Here is a 25,080-nt window from a genome sequence, read left to right on the forward strand (position 1 = left end):
TAGCCCCCGCTCGCCACAACTAGAGAAAAGCCCGTGCACAGCAACAAAGACCCAGTGCAGCCAAAAATAAAATAAATAAAATGAAATTTTTAAAAAAACCCACACCATTCACTTTATAAAAACAAACAAAAAAAATGAATCACTCCAGTGAACTAGGAAATATGACGGAGCTCTGAACCAACAAGTTCAGATGGTAGCTCCAAAAGGGCCCTCGAAACACTATCACGGGATTTAGGTTATCCTGAATATCACAGAGAAAAGAAGACAGACTTGCCTCATATAATACAACATGCCACCAAACGAAGTGGCAGAGATGATGGGACCCACAAAGCCTATGGCTATGTTACAATCATCCCCTTCAGTGTCGGATTCCAGGAACTTAGCAAAATGGCCCAAACCAAACTGTCTACCCCCGTGATCACCGTGGCTTCCCCATCTACCTCCCGGGTGTCACAACGCTTAATCTTCACTTCTCCAAACCCCAACCGTCCAGTGTAGCAATTCACAGCATGGACTCTGCAACCAGACTACCTCGCTTAGAACCCCAGCAGTACCACTGATGAGCTGTGTGCTCGTGAACAAGTTACTTTACTTCTCTGTGTGTCAGCTTCCTCTGTATAAAATGCAGATAACAACTGAATGTCCCTTATATGGCTCTTAAAAGGATGAAATATACTGATACACAGGTGGTGCTGAGAGCAGGGACTGGCACGTAGTAAACCTCTTCCCCTTCCTCCCATTCTTCAAGGCCCATCTCTAGATGCCAGGACTCCCCTCTTCCCTTGCATCCTGATCTCCCCACCCCCAGGAAGGTTCTGGACTGAACCTTACTTGAGTCCCCACTGTGGTTGGTCCCCACCGGGTGATGACTCAGGAAAGGATGCCTATTACTCAGCTTTGTGCTCCTGGCACCACTGGGCTCATGCCTTGCACACATCCAGTGCTGAATAAAGGTGCATTGAAAAGACACTGGCACATGAAACCCACACATGACAAGCAGAGCACAGGGAGAGAGAGGGCTGTAACCCTAGGCAGAAAGACTAGTGTAGGGAAGCACACTGCAAAGAAGTAGAAGAGTGGTACCTATACTGGGTAAATTAACCGTAGTCACCGGAACTGTAGACACCTTTAGTATCTTAAAATGTTAACTAGTCAATTAAACAAAGTTCAGTTGCTTTTATCTTTAATCCTTCAGAGGAACAGCCTCAAAGGCAGTGACTCTGTAATGTAATGGCAATAACCAAAGTGGTATTAACCCAGGACTAAGGAAATCAAATTTAAAGAATGACCTAGCAGTACCCTTGCATTCACGATATCCAAAATTTTAAATTTTAAATGCTGAGACGGACTTGATATTTCTTTTAAAAGTATTTTCACATTTCACACACTAGGTGTTTAGAAAGTAAGTAAATTAATAATGTCATGCCTCTTTTTCAAATTCCTAAGTCTTACAATTTACTGAAACATATAGGAAACATTTTTTTAACTGTAAAAAACAGGACTGGTGGCATTCGAAAATCACACCTATAACAAATTAGCCATATTATAGAAATGTATTTGATTGTTTCCTGAAAGCTGTTTCTAAATTTACAAAATTCCTAGCTCTTAAGAATAGCAGTCCCACAAAGGTATAAATGGAATACAAACACCTGATACAACCAAACCTTTAAGGGGGAAGTGGAAAGAAGGGAATCCCACATTCAGTGAGGGCCTGTGTTACACACCTCCCCTGGGACATTAGTCTGAGCTGTGACAGCTTGACCAACAAGCAAAATGAGAAAAGGTTCCTTTATACAAAGTCAGCATGGTTTTAAAAAATGTATAGGAACACTCCAGTACCTGTTTCTACGGCTTCACCGTCAAATATTCCGTAATCAGCTTCTATTTCCCCCTGCCCAAGTGAAAATAATCAGGGCTCACCTCATTCTGGGCAAAAATCTCAAGTAGTTTCAAGTCTGGACAGTAAGATAATGAGGCTGACGTCACTTGGGCAAAGTCTGTCACTCTTTTTCTCATCCTGTATCCTTCCTCCCCACTCAGGCCTCGGTCCTCCCCCACCTAGTAAAAGGGAAGGACCTGACTATAGTCATTTACACTGGCTGCCCAACAAACCCAAAGCTCTTGACAAACTCATTCGTGCTAACAGGAACACCCCCAAACCAGACACTGCCATTTTCAGCTTCTTAACTGTGAAATTTACTGTTTTCACCACTCTTAAAATAGTTTCAAGCATCACAAGAAGATGGGGAGTTCGGTGGGGTGGAGGGGCGAGGAGGGGATTCTGAAGTCACATGAGGCTTTCTAGACAAAGCCTAAGGTAGGGACTCGGTCATTTTCATCCTTGTAAACCCACTACCGTGAAGATTGTATCATGTCTAACAAACGTCTCGTTGAAGGCAAGTACGGCCCGGTCGGATTTAGGACTCTGCAGTGACTGGGTGCTGGAGGAGGGAGAGGGGAGGAAGGTGGCCACTGGGGAGCACAGCCCACTGCTCCGCCCCTGAGTCGCAGCAGGCCTTCTAGACTCAGCACAGCATTCTCTCTGGCCTGGCCCTCACCCTCACTTCCTCAGACTTATCATGATCTATTCTACCCTCCTACAGCATCCAGGTACCAAGTGCAAACTTTAGGGTTTCTGAACAACTATTTTACGACAGGGATCTGTTCCGTACAGTAATTCTTCTTACATGGGAACACATCCCCTTGTTTGCAGAGCAAGTTCCCCTCGGGGTATGACGGTTCTGACCAGAGGATCCTCATCGCTGAGCTTCCTGAGAGGCCAGAGCATGAGACTGAGGATACGGACTCTGGAGCCAGCCAGCCAGCCTGCACTGACTCTCAGCTCTAAACTTATTAGTTTTAAGACCTTGGACTAGTCACTTAACCTCCCTGCGCTTCTATCTTCTCACCTGTTAAAATGGCAGAAAAGAGAGTGAGCACCTACCTGAAAGGGCTGCCGTGAAAACCAAAGGAGGTGTGAAGGCAGTCTGAACAGTGTCCAGCACATAATGAGCACCACTTAAATATAAGCAATTATTATTAAAAGCTTTATCACTTTATATTACCTGATGTCAAAACCAAAGGACTCTGAATGTGTTTAGAGCAAAGCTACAACCAGCAAGTGACCGTCCTCCTTTCTCCATCTGTAAAGAAGTGCAAGCAATGTTCTGCTTCCCTACAACAAACAAAGCAGGGTGGTGTGCGTAAAATAATTCACTAAATATCTACGGACAAGTTTTAAAGAAGAAGGAAAATTTACTTCTTCTAACCCCTTAAAGATTTTCTCCTCAGTGTCAGACAAATAAGTATCCTGCTATGTGTGTTTTTCAACCTAAACAATCTTTTCCAAGCCTGGATAACAGGGATTCATAAAAGGCATGGCTGTATTTGATTCACGAGATGTGTTCCTAAAGAACTTACGTAACTCAAGATTGATTATCCCCTAGTCTGGGGGTAGAGTATGGGGAAATGCATCCTCAGAATGCATAAATCTGCAGCCGTTGTTCTGTATTTTTGCTTTACTGGTGCTTTTTAATATCAGCATTATCTCTAATATTTCTCAGTTGTACCTCATAAATTGACAGCATGGCATATCATAGTGTTTTATCACATTTCTGTTCCAAAGTTACAGATTTTCAGGATGTTTTTCAGTACCAGTATTAGCATACTGGGGTATTTTGAAAGCTATAATAAAGGTTTAAATTATAAAGTTAATTTTAAAATAATAACACAAATGTCACCAAAATCCATGAAAAAGTTCTATAAACAACAAGAGTTCACATAATATTGCCAAGGGTTAGTAGGTATTTCTCTTTAAAAGAAAAGGTAATGACATTGGGTAACAAAGCATTTTTATAATTCAGTTGACCTGCTGGCTTTGAAAATATGAGGTGGCTTGATGCATAACTTGGGGGAATGTGTCTGTTGAAATTTTCCATATAATGTGAAGCTTTTATTATTATTTATGTGTCATTAGCTGAAATTTGCATAATTCAATTTGCATATAATGGGATCACACCGTACTAGGAAATAAATTAGCAGGCTGCCTTTTCTCCTGCTTGGAGATTTAGATCTTGAGGGCGCTGTATCACGGAGAACTACACAGCACCCTAGCATTTCATGTACTGCATGCACTCACCCTGAAGGAGAGGTCGGTCCAAGAGCTCTCGGAACCAAACCACAATACAATAGGATGGGAACAGAACTCCAGATTAAGTATATATGTACGTGCACTAGTGTGTGCATGTGTGCCTGTATGTGTGCATATATATAAGTGCAAAGAGACTGCCCAGTTGTTAAACTATCCCACTGTTAATGACTCCAGAAAAGACCTCACGTCATCCTCGAGTACTATAATCCAAATTTAAAGCATTTTCCTTGCTTCTCTGAAACACTCTAGGACCTGATTTTGACTATCCTTGTCAATGGCCTCCCCTTTACCTGCACAAATATTCAAAATATGGCCATAATCAAAACTCCTAAATCATATTTTTTATATGTAATTCCCATTTTACCACCTAAGTTATAAGCACAGTGTGCCCAAAACGTTGACCTACTTCTCTCTTGGTGCCCCCAGAACGGTGCCTGGAGACCAAAGGCCACGGTGGAGTTGGCCGCTCCCCTTGCCTCTGGATTCCCAAAGCCCTCAGCTTAAAAGACAAATGGCTTCACCTCCCCCCAGTCTGTCCAACGGGTAAAACATATGGCTGCACGATTAACTGGCAACATGGGTTATCTGCAGACCAGGTACCTGTCAAAGAATACGATCCATAACTCACTGCTGTTCAATATCTGCCAAGAGCTCAACGGAGAGAAACAATTTTTAAGAAAGAGTCCATAGATGATGTCCACACATTCCTCTAGATCAGAGTTCCAGTGGGGTGGTCTGGCCTGCAGTGTCTTATTGAACCAGTACAGCGTTTTTTGTTATGAAGTGTAAATGCCTTTTAGATGTATCATGCCCTCTCTGGGTCATCCAGGCCTCCACTCCAGCCCCATTCATATACTTACTCGTATGCCAGGACCCTGGATGCATTTGGGTGTGTGAGCCCTGTGCTAGATAAAAGCTATCCCTTAGTTAAGCCAGGTGTCCCAGAGTTGGTTACTTGGACCACATTGTTTTATTCCCTGGACAGGCTGTTTTGAAGGACGTGAGCAGGCCTAATAAATTTGTTTTATTTATGAAAGGACATTGTCATGGACATTGCTCAGTATTTTATAACATATTATAAGTCGCTGCTTTTGTTTTGCTTCATTTGCTAATCTGATGGACACTGTAGCGCAGGCCACTGCTTCTGTCTGCCTCTTTCCTCTGTGTGCTAGAAATCCGAAAGCCACGTTTGTGACCTACCTCTTGTAATGCCTCAAGACGTCCATTATTTTTCCCAACAGTATCATCTCTATTACTAATATTCTCACTTATTTATTATTTCTTATAGTATTACATGTATTTTTGAAAGCCACTTTATTTTTAGAAGAAGGAGGCTATAAATGATCAAAACAGAAATCCATTCCCCACCTCTCCTCATAACTTTCAAATCAGCTTTGCCTAATACGTATCAAAATTTGGACTTGACGGGGGCCCAGGTGCTCCCCTCCCTTCTCATTTTCCAAAGTCAGCCAGAGCAGGGTGCAAAGTGAGAGGGGAGGCCGGTGCTGACCCACGACCCCGGGAGCCCCACAAACACAGCACCGTCAGGAAAGGCTGCCTGCCCCCTCTGCCTTGCCTGCGGCACAAGCGGTGGGTCCTGGAGCCGTTCTGCTCACCCGCTCCATGCCTCTCCCCCATCCCACAGCCCAAGCCTCTCACCCACTTCCCCTGGGCCCAGCTTCCCACTCTGCTATTCATACCCAGGCCTCTACTGTTCCCAGCCCACCTGGCTTCTCTCAGACACACCTCGGGCTGGTTCCTGCCGCTCGGCTCTGCCAGCCAACCTGGCCCCTCTGGCCTCCTTGCCCCACCTGGACCGTGCAGGTGCCTCCCCCATCACCTGCTCCCAGCCTCACTGATGAAATTAGACATGGTGAAGTGGGCTCAGACTCCTCCGAACTCCACCCCGCCTTGTCTTCTTCTGGGGGTGTATGGAGTGGGGGGGGGGGTCTCGCTCCTGGGCTCTAACCCACAAAGCCTAGACTCTTGCGGGCATTGTCATCCTCATGTGGGCCCAGTCTTGTCTCCACTTAGCTCTTCCCAACAGCAGCCTCTTTACCTCCCCTCCTCCCCTTCTCCCCCCTCACCTAGCAAACCCAGGAATTCATTTCTGGAAAATATGAAAAGGAGAATCCCATGTTCACTGCAGAGACTAGCTCTAAGGGGAGAGGCAGAAAAAAGAGCAATGAACTGAGAAATTGCAAGTATTACAGATGTGGCCACACAATCTGAACCTGCTGCAGGGTCACATCACCACTGACAACTACAAGAATGCAACCAACTCCATCTTCCTAGGATGGCTACTGAAAAAACACCAATGTAAAAACTTAATAGCAAGAATAGCAGATTACTGTAGTCATCTCGCTTTTATTAATGGCATTAGCAATTATAATGACAACTTGTTTTAATAATAAAAGTCATATTCATTGGTAAACTAATCATAGATACATGTACTCATATATAAGAATACAAGAAAAAATAAGTTTATAACAGGTGCCAAGTGAAATAAGGCACATGCGATCATATACATGTGTACATGAGTGTATCTATGAATAACTAGATATCACCTTATCAATGTAATTTCATACACATGCACGTGTACACACACACACGTCTACTCTAGATGCAATATTATTTCCACAGTGAACAACAACAACAGACCCTTGCTTTTGCTAACCAAGTTCTTTAACAGTTAAATTTGAACCTCGAGATCCACTGTAAACCCATCCTTTTGGCAATTACAATTGCCAGTAAACAACTGTTTGCTTTATGGGTTGCCCTTTCTCATGTCACTCTTTGAATACTGGCCAGCTTGGCATTAGCCACAGCAGGAATCTGTCATCACCTTTTGGAATTCTGACCACATTCTCTAAGATATTAATCATCCCTTGCCCCCCTGCTTGGCATCAAAGCAAATTCAGTGAGCATCTTCTCCTTGCAGTGACACGGGGTTTTGAAGCTTGTGGGTCCAGCAGGTTTGCTTCATCTTTTTTACAGACACTGGCATAAAAAAGAATGATGAAAAATATAGAAAAATATACACAAATGAGTATTTGGAACCAGGAATATATTGTTCCACTCTGTGCACAGATGTGATGCCATCAGCATTTCCACTTTCCTCCTGCTCCTGGAATGAATCAGGGAACATCAATACAGCGCATGACAACCCTGAATTTCTTCCATCATCGCAACTGATCATGAAAATGGTAAAGGTTTATCATCTGCAAATATTATGGATTTGAGGCCAGATTTTTTCAATCAGCATATCCTGATAAGTAGACTTAACACCAGTTTACTAGGTCTGACACACTAAAATCTTCTGAATCTTTACTATAGAGAAGTCAAATACAGGATAATATGAGTACTTGACTACAGGTCTCTAGAGATCTGGACATCTGCAAAACAGTACAATAGTTATATTCTCAAAATGCTGTAAAAACTCAAACTATACAGATAAACTTCATATAGGAAATATTTCTAAGTGATCTGGTCTCTGAATAAATCAGTTTTCTTAGCAGGTTTATTATACATAATTACCTAAAGAAAGAGCCTTCAAATTTTCCAGGATACTAATAAACACTCATTTGGGCAAATGTATGGCTTCTTTTAATAGCTATCGTTTAATAAAGACCCTGTTTTAGAAGACGTAATAAAAACACCAGGGTTTGTCTTAGGGTTAAACACTTACTACAGAAGAAAGAAAATACATGGGGTCTCTGAAAATCAGCTAATTACAAGTCAATTCAAATAACGTTTTTGAACACCTGTTATGTGCCCAGTTCAGAGCTTAACATAGGGGCTGCAAGTGTTGAATAAATTTGTAAGCCATACTTTCTTATGTCTTTGAGTATCTTATACTTTTTTGTTGAAAACTGGACACTTTAAATAACATAAAGAGGCACTCAAAATCAGATTCTCTCTACTTGCAGGATACGCTTCTGTTGTTGTTACTGCTGTTTGTTTAGTGATGTTTAATTCTGTAAAGTCTCTATTTTTTCGTCACGTGTAGCCACTGAAGTTTCTGCTCAGTTAGCTTAGTGGTCTAGCTAATAAACTGGACAGAGACTTCCTTAAATGCCCTAAACCAATAAGTGTCCCATCCTTCGCCAGGGGGCTGTGTGTGTGTGTTGGGCAAGCCTTCAATGCTTCAACAGTTTACAACCTTACTTAGCCTTTACTCTCTGCTTACTCAGAGCCTCAAGGTCAGCCAGAGGTGAGAATGAGGGCCTCCTCAGGTCTTTCCTGGACATGCTCAGAGCGCTGCCATGTGCACAGTCTTCTAGAGCACCAGGAATACATCAGAGCTTCTCAAAGCCCCTTATGGACCTCCTACTTCCAACACATTCTCTTTAAGTTTTTTGACCCATTTCTTGTTTGCTCCAACTGGTATCACTGCTGCAGGCAGTTGCAATGATAAAGAATTGCTGCTGAGTGTTTTCAGCAGACATCCTAAGAGGGCTTCGAACACTGGGTGACCTCTGAGCCAGGTCAAATAAAGACCAGCCCTGTGAATGAGGCTTTACCAGGGACCTTCCAGACAGGTCAAATGGTGAGAGTTCCCTGGGGCTAGGGCTTTTGGGGAAGCTCCAAACCTGTTCTTCCCCCTCTAGTGACTACGAGGTTGCTTGTTTTAAAGCTACCACGTTGGTGGGAATGTAAATTGATACAGCCACTATGGAGAACAATATGGAGGTTCCTTAAAAAACTAAAAATAGAACTACCATACGACCCAGCAATCCCACTACTGGGCATATACCCTGAGAAAACCATAATTCAAAAAGAGTCATGTACCAAAATGTTCATTGCAGCTCTGTTTACAATAGCCAGGACATGGAAGCAACCTAAGTGTCCATCATCGGATGAATGGATAAAGAAGATGTGGCACATATATACAATGGAATATTACTCAGCCATAAAAAGAAACGAAATGGAGTTATTTGTAGTGAGGTGGATGGAGTTAGAGTCTGTCATACAGAGTGAAGTAAGTCAGAAAGAGAAAAACAAATACAGTATGCTAACACATATATATGGAATCTAAGGAAAAACAAAAAAGGTCATGAAGAACCTAGCAGCAAGACGGGAATAAAGACACAGACCTACTAGAGAATGGACTTGAGGATATGGGGAGGGGGAGGGGTGAGATGTGACAGGGTGAGAGAGTGTCATGGACATATATACACTACCAAATGTAAAATAGATAGCTAGTGGGAAGCAGCCGCATAGCACAGGGAGATCGGCTCGCATAGCACAGGGAGATCAGCTCAGTGCTTTGTGACCACCTAGAGGGGTGGGATAGGGAGGGTGGGAGGGAGGGAGATGCAAGACGGAAGAGATATGGGAACATATGTATATGTATAACTGATTCACTTTGTTATAAAGCAGAAACTAACACACCATTGTAAAGCAATTATACTCCAATAAAGATGTTTAAAAAAAAAAAAAAGCTACCACGCATACTACTATATAAAATATAAACAACAAGGTCCTACTGAATAGCACAGGGAACTATGTTCACTATCTTGTAACAACCTATAATGGAAAAGAATCTGAAAAGTATATACATATATACACATACATACGTGTGTGTGTGTGTGTGTGTGTGTGTATATATATATATACACACACAGAGACACAAACACACACACATATACACAGCAGAGTGATTCAGGTATCATTCTGCTGTGTACCTGAAACTAAAACAACATTGTAAATCAACTATACTTCAAATATATATATAAATTTTAAAAAATAAAGCTACCACAGAGCTAGGGAGAAGGAATGGGAATAAAGCAAGTTAAAAGAAAACAAAATTCACTGTTCTTACTACAATTCGATCATTTCCCCGAATAAACACTCCTAGGATTATTGCAAGCCTTTAGTTAATTTCTAGAATTTTGAAAAGTTGATTTTGATCATTTTTGCCAGTGTTTTCATTGTTTCTATGGAAAGGCAGATTTATAGATGTCCTTCTTCTGTCATTCCAGAAGTGCTTCTTAATATAGATTTAAGTTTAAATACATATTTTGTTACAGAAAAATGATAAGATGATCAATAAGAGAGTTTCAAGCAGGACGATACTCTTTCTTCAGATCAGACAGATTCTGGGTAAGAATTTAAAAATAAAGAAAAAATGTAGGGACTTCCCTGGTGGTGCAGTGGTTAAGAATCCACCTGCCAATGCAGGAGACATGGGTTCAAGCCCTGGCCTGGGAAAATCCTACATGTCGCAGAGCAACTAAGCCTGTGTGCCACAACTACTGAGCCTGTGCTCTAGAGCCCGTGAGCCACAACTACTGAGCCCACGTGCTGCAACTACTGAAGCCCGTGTGCCTAGAGCCCGTGCTCTGCAAGCCCCCGCTTGCCACACTAGAGAAAGCCCGCACACAGCAACGAAGACCCAACACAGCCAATAAATTAATAAATAAATAAATTTATTTAAAAAAAAAAAGAAAAAATGTAAAATTTCTGACCATTATCTTTTAAATGGCTGATAATGGTTAGCAAGTTACTATAATATTTGGATTCTGTTCAAATACATTAAAATGACACCATTTACAATAAACTAGGATATTTGGATTCTGTTTAAATGCATTAAAATGACACCATTTACAACAAACCGGAGACTGTATCCTCTGCATTTACTTAAACCTTTAAAAAAAACTGGGTGTGACAGTATTAATATGCAAAAGAAACTTTGTTTTCTCAAATTCTTTTAGAGGATACACAAGCAAAAAAGTTGTATCACCACCTTCAAATCAGCCTTCTAAAAATTACACTTTGACGACATCATACACACATTCAGGAACCTCGAAAACTCCCAGACTGAAGCCCCATATCCTCTGGCTATGATCAAGGAGCTCCACAACTAGGTCCCCAGGCTGTACCTCCCACCTGCTCACCCACCAGGCCCTCGCCCCAAGCCTCTGCTTCAGCTGCCATCCCTCCCTGAGGGGCAGTGCAGAGTGCAGATCAGAAGGGGGAGGAGTGGACCCGGACCACTGTGCCCACACCACACCTCAAACTCACCAGGGGGTTAAAAATAATTTCTTGACTAACTGGTGAGTATTCTTTGAAGTGAAAACTAAAAAAGTTTTAAAATAAATGTTCTCAAATATTTTGAGATCTTTCTCTACTAAAAATTTTTAAAAGACACTAAGTCCTGTACAAAAGGGAAGCTAATACTTTCAAAATATTTTGTCAACTTGTTTTAATTAGTATAGGAGCTATAGTAAAGCTCACTTAAGCATATCTGTCTTAACCTCTGATTTAGTTTATCCTCCCTTATGTTATTTTAGTGTGTGAGACTGTTCCAAAGAGGGTAGCAAGTTGAGTACATGGAGATTACATTCAGTTAAACATGTTTTTATGCTTTGAGTAGGATTTAAACACAAGGCTTTTCACTCAGACAAACTCAGACAAATCTATCCAAATAAACATGGAAGCCTCACATTCTCCCTCAACCAAAAAACAAAACAACAATGTGCTCTTCAACTATATTTAACAACTTGGGGTTTTAACATTCTCTTAATATACTGGGTTTATTCTCCTAGATTCACTCTTTTCTTACGTTCAATTAAAACTCACAAGCCTACCCAGCCTCAAGTTCAAACTAAATAGAAAGCTACAGGCTTCTATTTTACCCATTTTTTAATTTCCATTCTGGCCCCAACACTCTGACATCAGTAAGTAATCTGTATAAATAATGACTTTAAAGTAGAAAATTCATATTTTTTCTTGTCTACCAAAGGCCATGTCAAGACCTAAAAGGACATGGACCCAAAATATGTCTGGTTAAGGCTGAATATCAGGATAAAGATAATGGTTTCATAGTTTTCCCTGAATGTCTCTTAAAAATACCAAAATATCAGAATAGAAATAAGACAATCCCTTGGTTCAGATTCTACAAACACATCCTGAGCCCAAAAGAGGATCCTTTAGTGATCTGCCCAAGTCATTCAGCTGGTAAGGGGCCTTCCCTCTTCCATTCCCACCCACAATGCACACAGATCAATAAAGAACACAGAGCCAGTTTATAAGGAGAGGAGGCAGTGACCAACAGCTTTGTGTAATCAGGTCATAGTAAGCAGTTCTATAATTTGGAATAGTGTCTCATTCAAAATTATAGAACTGCTTACTATGATCTGGTTACACAAAAGTTTATTCAATATGGTCAATGTCCACATTAATCCTCAGAATTATTTAAAAACTAGGTCTACAGAAAGTCAAGTTAAAGAAGCAAGTGCTTAGGGCTTCCCTGGTGGCGCAGTGGTTAAGAATCAGCCTGCCAATGCAGGGGACACGGGTTCGAGCCCTGGTCCGGGAAGATCCCACATGCCGTGGAGCAGCTAAGCCCATGCACCACAACTACTGAGCCTGTGCTCTGGGGCCCACGAGCCACAACTACTGAAGCCCACGTGCCTAGAGCCCATGCTCCGCAACAAGAGAAGCCACGGCAATGAGAAGCCCGTGCACCGCAATGAAGAGTAGCCCCCGCTCGCCGCAACTAGAGAAAGCCCACATGCAGCAATGAAGACCCAACACAGCCAAAAATAAAATAAATGAAATAAATACATTTATTAAAAAAAGCAAGTGCTTAAACCAATTACAATATAAAGGTTTCCCAATCTTTGCACTCCTTAAAAACAAAGATAGACAAAGAGGTAAATCTACTCTAGCTAACAGAATTGTTAATTTCAAAAATAAATAAATAAATAAGCCATGAGCAAAGGCTTACTCGTTTCTTAATGAGAATAAAGCAACTTTTCTTGGAAAAGATGTAAAGAAACGGCACTCTGTTAGTATGGAGACTATCGAATAGGGCAGCAGAAAGAGCACTGATGTTGAGAAACAGAAGCTCAACCTGCTTCTCCTGACCCCTGTTTGGGTCAACATGCCAACCCTCAAGAAGATTTTTAGGGTAACTACTGTATTTAAATCAATAAACCCCCAGCACAACATGGTTAAATTCATTTCTGTACTCTATCTGTACCCTAAACTAAACTAAATCCTTACACTCCTTTGTTTTCCATGTGCCTTTTCTGTCCTGCTGAACTCCCGGAAAGATACACTCTTTCAGCTCCCCTGCCTTCCCATCAAAATAAACCTGGGAAAATACTTTATAGCAGCGGTCCCCAACCTTTTTGGCACCAGGGACCAGTTTCCTGGAAGACAATTTTTCCATAGACGGTGGGGGGGATGGTTCAGGAGATAATGCGAGTGATGGGGAGCGATGGGGAGCAGCAGGTGAAGCTTCGCTCACTCATCCACCACTCACCTCCTGCTGCACGGCCCGGTTCCTAACAGGCCGGGACCGACACCAGTCCGCGGCCCGGGGGTTGGGGACCCCTGCTTTACAGCAATCCTTCCCACCCTGGCCGTCACTCTGCTGGGATCTAGGGAGAAAAGACAAAGCTTTTGCCTGTGGGCCACACCACTCAGCCTATTTCTGAAATGATGCATCAGCAACCAACAAGCAACTTATAGAATCTGTTGCAACAAGGAAAGACTTGTCAAAGGAGAGGGCGTGTCTAAGTCTTATACAGACCTCAGTAAAAGTGAAAATGAGACTCAAGAATAAATTATGTCTATGTCCAAGCCCAGTAGTTCACCACATATACACACTCAACACAGCTGCTATAATATGACTTGTTTTCAGGAGAGTAAGCCATAAAAGTTCCTACTGCAGAGGAAGCTAGAAGTTTAGAGCCCAGTGATACATTAAGCCAATGATGTCATTATAACTAGACATTCATTCCTTTTCCAATTACTAACTTTTGTGGAACACAGATACAATTTCATAGTATGACTATTTTCAAAGACTCAAAACTATTCATTTCTACGCTTTCCTGGTGGTACAGTGGCTAAGAATCCGCCTGCCAAGGCAGGGGACACAGGTTCCAGCCCTGGTCCGGGAAGATCCCACATGCCACGGAGCAACTAAGCCCATGCACCACAACTACTGAGCCTGCACTCTAGAGCCCGCAAGCCACAACTACTGAGCCCACGCGCCTAGAGCCCGTGCTCCGCAACAAGAGAAGCCACCTCAATGAGAAGCCCGTGCACCTCAACAAAGAGTAGCCCCAGCTCGCTGCAACTAAAGAAAGCCTGCGCACAGCAACGAAGACCCAACGCAGCCACAACTAAAATAAAATAAATAAATTTATTAAAAAAAAAATATTCATTTCTAAACTATTCATTTCTAAACTCATTTATAAAATAGTTACCAAAAATATCCAGAAATTTGTCTTTTGCCATAAGAGAATTTGTCCAGTTAAATACAGTTCTATTAAAATATATAAATATATACAAATGTATATATGATTATATTCCATATGAATTCTAAACAGTATTTCCAAGTCTGTCAAGAGAAAAACATTTCAAATTAATTCTTTAAAAATTCTTCCAAGTCATCTTTAGATCACATATCTCATGGAACATTAAAAAATAAATTATGAGGAAAACTGATATATTCCAAAGTCAAAAATTTCAAATCCGACTATCTCAAAGAGGAGGCTTGTTTTTAATCAACCAAATCTCAAGAAAAACAATGATTTAAAAAACCACATCCATACATTTACATAAACACACTGATACAGATACATACCCAGTATCATGTGCCTGTAGAAGTTATTTTGATAAAATCCATAATACGGTTTGGTACATTCACAATTCTTTAAACTTATTTAAAATGCAAAATGTGAAAGGGAGGTAGGGAAACAACTGAAAGTTGTAAGTAAGCATTCCACATGCTTTTACAACACAAACTCCTACTCCATAGGACCCTAGAGGCAGATAAATAGCAGAAAGCAGAAAGGCCTGAAGTGAATGGAGATACAAACTAAAGAAAGTGTAATTACAGATACAGGTACACCAGTGTAAATCATGAAGTACAACAGGCCAAAAGTAAGGCTCTGTTAATCAAATGGTTAAAATCACAGTACAGTCTGCGGTTATAATGAAACCTGGGGACAAATGATTCACAGATTACAACAAAACCATACACAAGTCAGCTATTCTCAGGCTGGTGAAAGCATCCTCCCCAAGGCTTCAGCCTCCACAGCCCTTCCCCACAGTGAGGTCACAAACTCTAGAAGGAGCTCCCTCAAGGAGTTGGGCTTGCCCTGAGGCCAGCAGGTGAGCACTGCATATCCTCTGGGAAAATCCACATAGCGAGAGCTCCCAGACCTGAACTTGTAGAGAAACTAAAGGCTCCCCAAAGGAAGCAGAGTAAGGATTTTAGAAGAGTAACATTCACTGCAAACTCTGTGGGGCAAAGCCCAGGTTGGCCCTGGGTTCTTTCAACAAATCGGAGTGTGCATTCATCACTAAGGGAAGCAGGCACACCACCACATGACAAACTAAAAACCAAAAACCCTACTAGAAAACGCTAAAAAACCCCAAATCATGACACAACCGTTTGCTTTTTCAAACAGATCTATGGTTTTTTTGCAAAGAGTTAGTCACAAACAATAACATGTTATCCTCGTTTTCCACAGATAAGAATAGTTGGGGTCAGAAAGGTTCATCAGCCTTGCAAAATGGCAGACCTCAAGCTATGACCTGTGTCTCTCAAATCTCACACTCTTTAAACAAGCAATGCATTTGGGAACCTCTTCCAAGCCACAGACATTTGAGAAGCACAGGGCAGACTGGATCAGCGTGACACACAGGGTGCAAATAAACTCTTGGTTCAATTCAGTACTATGTTCTCATTTTATTAACACAGAAATGTAATTTCAGCGCAAGTGCCAGAAAGACAAAAATGAGAACTTTCCTATGATTCAGCATTTAAGTTTATTATCACAAGGAAGTTATGGGTAATTTAGCCTTAAGAGGCCTCAGTTTGTAGCAGAGGCGATAAGTAAATAACAAGCCTTTATCTACAAGTTTCAAAGTCCTTGGAACTGGCTCGAATAAAAACCGCAGGGGATTTTAGGAATGCGCAGGAAATGACAGGTGTTGAGCACAGGAACTTCAGCTGTCAACCAGACAGGAGTGGTCAGGGAGGAGGTCAAGGAGGGCGGCAGGAACCGTAACCAATTCCGTGAAACAGAGCTTTGCAAATTACGTACAAAAAGGAAACAGACACTCACAAATGTAACAGCATTACTGTGCACTGATACCCAAATGAACTCAGTCACTACCCCGATGCCAGGCCCAAACTGCTTTTCCTACAAGTAATTTCACAGACAACTTTCCCCACTCTCCCCTTTCTCTTGAGGTTCTATCTCTATGTGGATGTTCTGTGATCATACAAAATTGTAACATGTCTAACCAGCAACACCTTAAACAAGGCAAAAAGATAAACAATAAGCCAGGGGAAACATATGTCAAAAAGTATCCTGAATATAAAAAGACCTTGTTTAGATCAATGAGAATACAACTATCCCATTAGTAAAATGGACAAAAATCACGAACGGAAAAAATACAAATGAACCACATACATATAAAAAGACATTCATTCGGCTGGCAATCCAATAAATGCAGATAAAAAGTACAGCGAGATGTGATTTTTCATCTATCTGATTGGCAAAGGTGAAAATGGTTATCAAAATCCCTGTGGAAGGGTGTGAAGAAAGAAGCACTCCATGCAGGGCCAGCGTTAGTGGAAACAGGGAAACCCTTTGTGGAAAGTGGTTTGGCAACACGTATCAAAGCCTTGAAAGTCACATGCCTGCTGACCAGTGACCTCACTTCTAGGACTGTAGCCTAAAGAAGATAATCGCATCCTCGCTATGAACTATGATCCATTAAGAACAGGAAGTGTCAGTTCAAATGTTCACTATCGCCACAATCCCAAGACCAGGAAGTCCTTGTGTCATCATGAGAAGGATCAGATTAACAGGAGCGAACGACGTGTCAGCTAAGTGCTTCCTTGGTCAAGTGTTTTCTTGTTTCACAAATTTAGTTTCAGTTCAAGTACCAGAACGATAAGCATGAGGCCTTCTAAAAGTAACTTAAATAGCCCTATTGCCTCCTTAATGTTTTTATACTAAATTTAAGCCCTCTACTTAAAAACTTGTTCATTATTCATACACATGTCTGCGTATCAGTCAAGATGCAGCCAGTATCACATAGGATCCAACGGCCACAGCAGGGTCAGGCACATCTCGCTGACACGAGTGTGCCTTTTCTGCAAAAAGGGCAGGAGGCTGTCCGTGGAGCTGAATGCCCCCATCCTCCAATGCAGACCGCAGACGGCTGGGTGTCCCGCTTGGCTCCCAGTCAGCACTCCATAAAGGGGGTCAGCATCATCACTGTTCCTGCCGCTGGCAACGGCTTCTCCTCCTTCCTATGGGTCCATGGGTTCTGCAGCCCCAACACACCTACCATCCAGGTACCTTACCTAATTTCCTACTGAACTGCAACACATCGTCGGCATTTGTAAAACTAAATGCCTAATACAGTGGAACCACATCATTATAGGGCTAACGTTAACTCCAACACGTAAGCACTGCCCAATAAGAACAGATCTGAGGAGTTGGAAACAGAAGAATTCTTGGAGCTGCCCTGTGTATCAGACGTGCTCGCTTCTGCCTCTACCACGGAAGGATGCTTCCCGTTTCCCAGTGCCAGGCTCTCTCCATGGCTTCTGGCAGCACCGTGTCTGTTCCTTAACAACAGTCACCAGGCATCCCAGCTCAGCCTCTCAGATTACAGACTGCACCTGCTGCCAATCAAAAATAGCCAGACCTTGATTCCCCCCATTCCCCAGTCTCCGTTTCTGCCCAGACACTGAGGTTTGTCAGGCATAACAAGTAATATGTCACTTTAATAAGAAGTTATGTTGTAATACTACAGTTCTACTAAATATTATATTGACATAATCATCACATTCAGGAGTGCTCATTTAGAAACCTAAAACAGTTTGTGATTTAGTTTCAACACTTGCGTCAAAAGACTCTCCTGAGGGCTGGGCTTCCCTGGTGGCGCAGTGGTTGAGAATCTGCCTGCCAATGCGGGGGACACGGGTTCGAGCCCTGGTCTGGGAAGATCCCACATGCCGCGGAGCAACTGGCCCCGTGAGCCACAATTACTGAGCCTGCGCGTCTGGAGCCTGTGCTCCGCAACGAGAGAGGCCGCGATAGTGAGAGGCCCGCGCACCGTGATGAAGAGTGGCTCCTGCTTGCCACAGCTGGAGAAAGCCCTGGCACAGAAACGAAGACCCAACACAGCCATAAATAAAATAAATAAATAAAATTAAAAAAAAAAAAAAAAGACTCTCCTGAGATGCTTTTATAACTTGAAGGGACATGATCTAAGATATCAAACCTATGCTAACCCCTGGGAAAAACATCCATTTTAAATTTGACAAATATCTCCCTCACTTATAGGAGCAACTTGATACCCTGCTAACTTTTGCCTACAGTCATTCTATCAGTTTTATAAAGGCATATGCCTTAAGGCCATCTATTTCTAATAATTTCCAATAAAATGAAAAATAGAAATCCGGATTTATGACACTATCTTTTGCTACCTGACTATCTGTAACTGCTATTACAGGGGTGATACTGAACTGCAACAAATTTTGAAGGGGTCCAGAATATACCAGTGTGGCCTAAAAATTATTTTGAGCTTAAGGCATTTGAGTTCCTGAAGTCTCTTATCTGCCTAAAAGCAGAGCCTCTCAAAAGAACTCAATTGTCATAAATCCCCTCCCAAAAAGCTACCTGGGAAGACTGACTTTTACCACCAGAGATAACTCTCCACACCACACCTAAAAAGACATTGTCACAAAACTATCATCGCCCATCTATTCTCTTAGGGCCCTTTTATCTTTTCAAAAAGTCATTTGTTTTCTATAAGTGTCCTTTCTCCCCCTCTCCTACTCTTACTAAGAAGCCACTCATTTTCCTAGAAGTGCCCTTCTCCCCTCCCCTTCACCTATTAAGACGGTATATAAGCCACAAATTATAACCACCCCTTTGAGTCACATTTCTTCTGTGAGTAAATCTGTCTTTTCTCTTGCTGCTCTGTCTTCTGTCAGTTTAATTTGCAGGCCCCAAATCCATAAACCTAAGAGGGTAGAGGAAAAGTTTTTCCTCCCTGACAATTTAAATCAGTGAAATACACTGCACTATGTGTGCATATGAGAACCACGCTAACGTTCTTATTAATTATTCTAAACAGTTATAAGATTAACAGTTAACACTTCCTTTTTAAGTTTTCCTCTTCCTTCACTTTTCTTTAAATTTCCTCTTAATATCTTTCGTTTCTAACTCTTAGATTGTTTTCAAGTATTATCCTCCTAAGTATAATTTAGCAGAAATAATTTGTTTTTCCTTTCTACTTCTGATAAATCAGAACATATAATTATTAAGTATTAGAAATGCTACTTATTTTTTGCCAGTTTATAAAAACCTCTCAAATACAATCAAGCTAAAGCATCCTGTTGATTAAATAAAGCAAGCTACTATTTCACCAGCCACTGAGAACTGGAAGCCTTCTGAAACACACAGATTTAAAACACATGGTCACTTTGTAGAAAACAATGACATCCCCCCTCACCAGAGTTTATCGTTTTAAAACTGATTCGATGAGGATAAAAATAAAATGACAAAGATAATTAGTCGAACCTGGACCAGAGACAGATACTTTTCTACCAAGATATGAAAAATAAACTATAGGGACAACCCCTCCCTCCAGAGAAAGTCCTTCTGTTCAGATGGCCCCAAGCCCTCCCTTGGCGTTAGGTTCTCTGAAGTTCACCTCAATTAGCTAACCTCCCATGGCTCGCAAAGCATCAGGATGCTGGTGCCCACAAATTAAGGCAGACTTTCCAAACAGCAGCCTTGAGTGCTGTGACACTTTCATTTGCTATGCAGAAAGGCAGTGTGTGCAGCGTGCCCACTACTTTACTGAAAAATCACAATCAACAGTCCGCAACAGGTTGTACCACCAAACCTTGATTAGCTGTATTAAAAGAAAGATTGCCAAAAGATACCCATTCTGTTAAAATATACAATAACTTTACAAGCTTGCCAACAACGTATGATTATCCCCCTTTGCAGGCTCAGCTGACCATGCCTTTGCTTATAAACCTCAGGGATTGGTTCTGCACTGGTGACGAAACATCCAGATTTGACTGTCTGGCCCCACTCCCTTTCCAGTCCCGTGTCCTACCACCGTACCTCAAACCAGCCACAGACTCCTGGCAGCAACCAGAACTCAAGGCTCTTTCCCACCACCTCCTGCTGAGACACCCTTCCTCTGCTTTCAGAGCTAACTGCGTCTCTTCCTGCAGCACTCAGCTCAAATGTCCCCTCTTCCAGGAAACGAATCCTTTCTTCCACTGGGCACCCATAGCACATTATCACGCCTCCCAATGTTTGTATGTCTCTGTCCCAGCTCCATCATAAGCCCAGGGGGGTGCAGATTCTGAGGCCTCCAAGTATAATTCGACGTTACACTTTCAGTCATAGAAGACAGTAGGCACATAATAAATGTTTAGTAAATGCATGAGTGCATAGAGGAACAAAATAGTGAATGAGCAAACGAAAGCACAAGCTAATGAATGAACTTTCAAGTTGTTAGCTGGGGAGAGAGGAGGGTCTTTTGTTCACTTCTCAATAATATTAAGCCCCGGCTCATCCCAAAAGAACACCCTCAGTGCCTCGCCTCCTCTGAGCTACCCTTCACGTCCACGTGCTCAGTTCACTTGCCCCTGTCCTCAGACACAATCCCCAGCTTTAATCCAATATGTGACCACCTCACAAGCTCCTGTTCTTTATTCCACAGCTGCCCTTGTGTAGTACACACAATAACCTACTTGCACTTATTTCCATAAAGACTCCCAACTAGACGGTAAGCCCCCGGGCCCAATTCTTCTGTCCTTGTAATGCCAGAGCCTGACACAGTGCCTGACAAATAGCAGGCGCTCAAAACATATGAGATGGATAAATAAATGAATGAAGAAAGGAAGAGGAAACTATGTTTTCACACTATGTTTTTAACTTTTTTCTTTTGGCTAAATCATCTGATTTTTCAAGGTAAACTATGATCAGAGAGAGATGATGAGGGAAGAAGAGAAAACCCTGTATAGTCAAATCAATGCCTGAATAAGAACCTGTATGATACCACAGTCTTTTTCTATATTAATACAGAAACCATCTTACTGTCTCTCAGTGTCTGTTTTCAACAGAATAGTTTAACAAGCTTTGTAATTGGATAAGGCTGAACAAATCACAAAACTTATAAAAGATATTGTTGATAGTGTCCATATCTGCCAGACCCTATGCCAAGATCTTTCATATACACTGTTTTTCTTAATCTGCAAAAACATTCCAAAGGGTTGCATTTAGAAAATGGAGGCTGAGAGAGGTTAAGTCACTTGCCCCAAAGTCACTCTGCCAGTAAATTGTGGCACCTTGGGCTACACCTAGGTCTATTCAAACAGCATGCTTTTTTTTTTTTTTTTTAAAAGCATTTCCTAACACACTAACTGAGTGCGGATGGTTATTATCATCCTGTTCTAAGTACTTTACATTTTTAACTCATTTGACCCTCAGAACCACCCCCGCAGTAGGTACTATTATTTTTTTTTTTAATTTTTATTTTTTGGCTGTGTTGGGTCTTCGTTTCTGTGCGAGGGCTTTCTCTAGTTGCGGCAAGCGGGGGCCACTCTTCATCGCGGTGCGCGGGCCTCTCACTATCGCGGCTTCTCTTGTTGCAGAGCACAGGCTCCAGACGCACAGGCTCAGTAATTGTGGCTCACGGGCCCAGTTGCTCCGCGGCATGTGGGATCTTCCCAGACCAGGGCTCGAACCCGTGTCCCCTGCATTGGCAGGCAGACTCTCAACCACTGCGCCAACAGGGAAGCCCAAACAGCATGCTTTTTGACTAAAACTTTAAAAATTCTAGGCCTTACTTCTTAAGATTAGAATAATGGTGCAGACAGAATTTCAAAGGCTTATGCTTTCCCTTCACTATCACCAGTTGCTAAAATGGCATTCACCATTATTAGGTATTTTGTTGAATCCTTGTGAGCCAGCAAATCACTAAAGAGCACAGGGGAAATAAATGCGGCCTTAGAAAAGCGTGGCAGCATCTGCTCCAGGCTCTTGATCCAAATGGGGCCTTCCTACTGCTGATACATTTGGGAGTATCAGCAATTCTCCAGCATGCCTTTAAAACAATAAGAACTAGGAACTGAAGAGGCTGTGGGGAAAGGGCACTCTGGCCACAACCTTTCCATAGGGCAATCTGTAAGCATGTATTTATTAAAAGTCATAAAAATGTGCATATTCTTTGACATAGCAAGTCTACAGGTAAGAATTTATCTTAAAGAAGTAACTGAATAATGCCCAGAGATGTACAACTAAGAACTTAAAGATCAAACAACAGCAGAATGATCAGTTTATCCAAGATGCAGACATAAGATGGCATATTAGGCAATCATTAAAAATAGTGATGCACCTGTATTTACCGCTCTGCTAAAATGTCCACAAAATATTATACATATTAAAAGCAGATCATAAAATATATGATCTGATCTTCTTTTTTTTTTTCCTGAAAACTGTATATGTACTTTTAAAAGTCTGTAAGAAAAAAATTTTAAAGGCTATAAGAATATGTATCACAATGGTGATCTAAGTGGTAGGATTACATGCTTGACTAGAAAGTCAAAGAGAACTTTGCCTACCTTCTCTATTTTTAAAAAATTTTTTTTCCACTACACCTATTCTATTACTGGCAAAATAATAAAATAACGAAATATTTTTAATTAAATCAACTCCTTAAAAATTCCAAGGAGTTGGTGATCAAAATCAATCAAGACAGACCTTTTTCCCTGAAGTCTTCCTTTTGATACCTTCAAACTCTTTAAATTGTACATAGCTAACAGCCTGGAGTAAGTTCATAGGAGGATTAAGCTGCAAGATATTTCCCACTTTATCTCCTGTTTTCAATTCTCTATGGAATGATATATATTCTTGGATTTATAGGAAAGCTGACATTGAAGGTTTGGGCTCTAGAATTTAAGGCTCAGGTCCTGTAACAAGTAAAAAGAGAAAGAGTAAGGACTGTGCATAAGACACCATTAGCAGAGCATGGAATGGTTCTTACTATAATATACAAAGTACACAACATGAAGCTTTGATGGATGAGGCAATATTTTCTACCAATCTCCATTACAAAGGTGGATTTCAAAAGACAAGGTCTAAAACCAGCAGACATTTTTAAAGAAGTAAAAAAGTAACTTTTAAATAAGGTAAGAAAATTCCAAGAGGACAATGGTGTTCTACATACCTTAGACCCTCAAATAAATATTCCTTGATTTTAAAATAAACAGCAAGCAAACATTCTGCATTTTCCTTCTGATGGATATAGGTAATTTAAATGTAGTAAAGAGGGACTTCCCTGGTTAAGAATCCGCCTGCCAACGCAGGGGACACGGGTTTGAGCCCTGGTCCAGGAAGATCCCACATGCCGCGGAGCAACTAAGCCCGTGCGCCACAACTACTGAGCTGGCGCACCACAACTACTAAAACCCTCGCGCCTAGAGCCCGTGCTCTGAAACAAGAGAAGCCACGGCAATGAGAAGCCCGCGCACCACAACCCACAACGAAGAGTAGCCCCGGCTCACTGCAACTAGAGAAAGCCCGCGCGCAGCAACGAAGACCCGACGCAGCCATAAGTAAATAAATAAAATAAATATACTTTAAAAATAAATAAATGTAGTAAACATTTAAGTAAACACCTAAAAAGAGAAACTATTTAAAATATAATACAAACCTAGGACTATAAAAGTGTGTTTGGTGGCCTAAGTATGAGAAAAATACAATTCGTGTTGACGGGGAAGAGGTGGCACTCCAAAAATCTATTTGTAAGCAGACGTATGAAATTCAGAACACATTTTTCCATCAAAACAATGTTACTGTATTATGATGGTTACCTCCTGGCCTGTTCTGCGAAGATTTAGTCATTCCTGAGAACTATTTATCCCACGCCTGCATTTTAGGTGAACGGCACTAGTGGTCTGAGTGAAGAATCTCATATGACCAGCAGCTCTCCTTCACTCACAGCTGAGGGCTCTCAGCTCCCTCTGCACGGAGGCTCCCCAGCTAAGAGAGGCCAACCCCCAGGTCACTCCCTCTTCTCCAGCTAAGAGATGCCAACCCCCAGGTCACTCACCAGTCAATGGCGGGGGAGGGGGAGGAGGTCCCACCCTCATGCCTCAAGGTAAGATAACTCTGCAGGACCATCCTACCTCCAGAGCTACCTGTAATCACCGCATCACAGTTCAACCCCTCCCTCTGCCCAGTCCTGCTTCCCTCACTCCCCCACTAGTAACGATTCCAAGAGCACGTTCAGTAAACCTCTGGCAGGTAAATCTTTGTCTCAAACACTATTTCCAGAATCTAAGACAAGTGGCTAACCCTTAGTAAGCTCATATCATATAAGTCAGTCACTGTGCGTGTGTGTATATATATGTGTGTATATATGTATATATATGTGTGTGTATATATATATGTATATATAAATAATACATAATAGATATAGATATCTTATTATATATGTATGGGTAGGTACTATAATCCCATTTTAAATATGCAGAAACTGAGGCTCAGAGAAGTCAAATGACTTGCCCCAGATCACAGAGCAAGTAATTTGAGGAGCCAGGTCTACTGAATGCAAGGTCAATCACCGGGTAAACTAATTCCATCTACTACAAAGAACTGTTGAGTGAATGAAGGCAAACTCAGCAGCCCAGGGGTTCTGGTGGCAGTCAGGAATGAGTGGAGTGGTGAACCATGGTCATCCATAAAACAGGAATTTATAAAAGGACTTGGGATCCAGTCCCATTAAAAAGTAGATACTATGACCAAGGTTCATATATTTTTAGGCCTCAAGCAGAAAAGCAGTGGCCTAATGGAACCAGAATTCCAGAATGAAACTACGTGGGTATAACCCACTGCATGATTACTAGATCC

At 41.7% G+C, this 25,080-nt stretch overlaps 1 protein-coding gene across 1 annotated transcript in view; it reads right to left on the reverse strand.

Moving 5' to 3' along the window:
* Positions 1-25,080, reverse strand: part of HECA (hdc homolog, cell cycle regulator) — a 44,016-nt gene that overhangs the window by 15,457 nt on the left and 3,479 nt on the right. The gene's annotated exons all lie outside the window — the stretch shown is intronic.

Source organism: Eschrichtius robustus, chromosome 9 (genome assembly GCF_028021215.1).
Source record: "Eschrichtius robustus isolate mEscRob2 chromosome 9, mEscRob2.pri, whole genome shotgun sequence".
Taxonomy (NCBI): Eukaryota; Metazoa; Chordata; class Mammalia; order Artiodactyla; family Eschrichtiidae; genus Eschrichtius; species Eschrichtius robustus.